Source organism: Pseudophryne corroboree, unplaced genomic scaffold (assembly GCF_028390025.1).
Source record: "Pseudophryne corroboree isolate aPseCor3 unplaced genomic scaffold, aPseCor3.hap2 scaffold_518, whole genome shotgun sequence".
In the NCBI taxonomy this organism is placed as follows: Eukaryota; Metazoa; Chordata; class Amphibia; order Anura; family Myobatrachidae; genus Pseudophryne; species Pseudophryne corroboree.
The window spans coordinates 240,298-242,585 of NW_026970121.1; the positions used below are offsets into that span (position 1 = coordinate 240,298).

Genomic DNA, 2,288 nt, shown 5'->3' on the forward strand with positions numbered 1-2,288 from the left:
TAATATATCACTTGTACATTTTGTATTGCTCTCCTGGTGACAATGTAGTTTGTTTTTGTCAATTACCATTTTAATAATAGGGTAAAGAAAATGAAGTGGATTTTTAAAAGAAAACAATACTGTCAATATACTATTAAAACAAATTAAAATGGTAAAAGTTATTGTACTTTAAGTAAAAATAAAAGAGACAAAATATCAATCCCAGTTTTGGATTACTTTAATTAACAAAAAAAAAATGCATATAGCAGAGGATAGTTTCAATCTGCCTACCTCTGGGTTATGGGCCCAGCATGCTTCCATTGCAGTACTCTGCTGCACATGTAAGTTCAAGAGATCCTGAAGCACTCACTCATCATGGGAAAGTACCAATGTGTTTCTTCGTTGGTTGATGGAAGAAACATCTTACAAAAACTCTCCAGATTATTGACTTTTTAAAGCAGGGCTGGCCAAACCAGTCCTCGAGATCTACTAACAGTTCACATTTTCTAGACTACCTAGCTGGTGCACAGGTGTAGTCATTACTAATTAAGATGTGCTGCATTCATTCCTAACTGACCATTCTACAGATCTCCAGGAGGCCTGGAAAACATGAACTGTTTGAAGATCTCGAGGACCGGTTTGGCCAGCCCTGTTTTTAAGTTTTTCTAGGAAACGTTTTAGATGAATGCTTATTAGCATTTGTCAGTATGTTCTTTTGCAAAGTGTCTCTGTGGCGCAATCAGTTAGTGTGTACGGCTATTAACCATAAGGTTGGTGGTTCAATCCCACCCAGGGACGTAATTGACCTTGTTATCAGATTTTGGTGATCTTTAAGTAGACAAGTCAAATTTCATACCCCCTGTTATGGTGTAGGGTACCTGGCCTTCTCTGATGTAATCAGAGTTAGATTTGATTCAGTGATTTTATAAAAACATCTAGGAAGCACAATTTAGCAGTGGGTTGCAGAGAAAAAGAAATATGCTGGCAAAAAAATCAAATTGCGTGATTAAACAGCTCTTCATTTTCTGGCTTTATTTTTATGCTAACAAATTTGTTCTCTGAAAAGTGTCCACAAAGCCAAGTCTCTGATTAACACCTTTGTAGGGATGGTTTTTCACCTATTACTAAATTAAACTTGCTTCATTGGAAAGGCAGCAAGATGTATCCTCATTTCAATGTCTACTGAAATAATACAGGTTGACACCAGGAAACATTAACGCCACTGCATCCTTGCTGCTTTCTCATGTGGAAGTCTGTTTAATGTGAAAACAAGGTGATATCTAATTAGCACACAGGTAAGGAATTAAGAAAATCTTTATTTAAGGGTGAAGATGTTTCTCACAAAATCGTTGCCCCAATGCATCATTGAAATTCAAGCTGGAAAGATGATTTTAATATATCACTTGTACATTTTGTATTGCTCTTCTGGTGACAATGTAGTTTGTTTTTGTCAATTACCATTTTAATAATAGGGTAAAGAAAATGAAGTGGATTTTTGAAAGAAAACAATACTGTCAATATACTATTAAAACAAATTAAAATGGTAAAAGTTATTGTACTTTAAGTAAAAATAAAAGAGACAAAATATCAATCCCAGTTTTGGATTACTTTAATTAACAAAAAAAATGCATATAGCAGAGGATAGTTTCAATCTGCCTACCTCTGGGTTATGGGCCCAGCATGCTTCCATTGCAGTACTCTGCTGCACATGTAAGTGCAAGAGATCCTGAAGCACTCACTCATCATGGGAAGGTACCAATGTGTTTCTTCGTTGGTTGATGGAAGAAACATCTTACAAAAACTCTCCAGATTATTGACTTTTTAAAGTTTTTCTAGGAAACGTTTTAGATGAATGCTTATTAGCCTTTGTCAGTGTCTCTGTGGCGCAATCGGTTAGTGTGTTTGGCTATTAACCAAAAGGTTGGTGGTTCAATCCCACCCAGGGACGTAATGAAGAACAAATTTGTTAGCATAAAATTAAAGCCAGAAAATGAAGAGCTGTTTAATCACGCAATTTGATTTTTTTGCCAGCATATTTCTTTTTCTCTGCAACCCACTGCTAAATTGTGCTTCCTAGATGTTTTTATAAAATCACTGAATCAAATCTAACTCTGATTACATCAGAGAAGGCCTGGTACCCTACACCATAACAGGGGGTATGAAATTTGACTTGTCTACTTAAAGATCACCAAAATCTGATAACAAGGTCAATTACGTCCCTGGGTGGGATTAAACCACCAACCTTTTGGTTAATAGCCAAACACACTAACCGATTGCACCACAGAGACACTTTGCAAAAGTCCATACTG

The 2,288-nt window shown here is 36.1% G+C and overlaps 1 non-coding gene across 1 annotated transcript; it reads left to right on the plus strand.

Annotated features, from left to right (window-relative positions):
• The first annotated feature begins 1,853 nt into the window (after window positions 1-1,853).
• TRNAN-AUU (transfer RNA asparagine (anticodon AUU)) lies at window positions 1,854-1,927 on the plus strand. The gene has a single exon. It is a non-coding gene; the product is annotated as a tRNA-Asn (tRNA).
• Window positions 1,928-2,288: the final 361 nt, after the last annotated feature.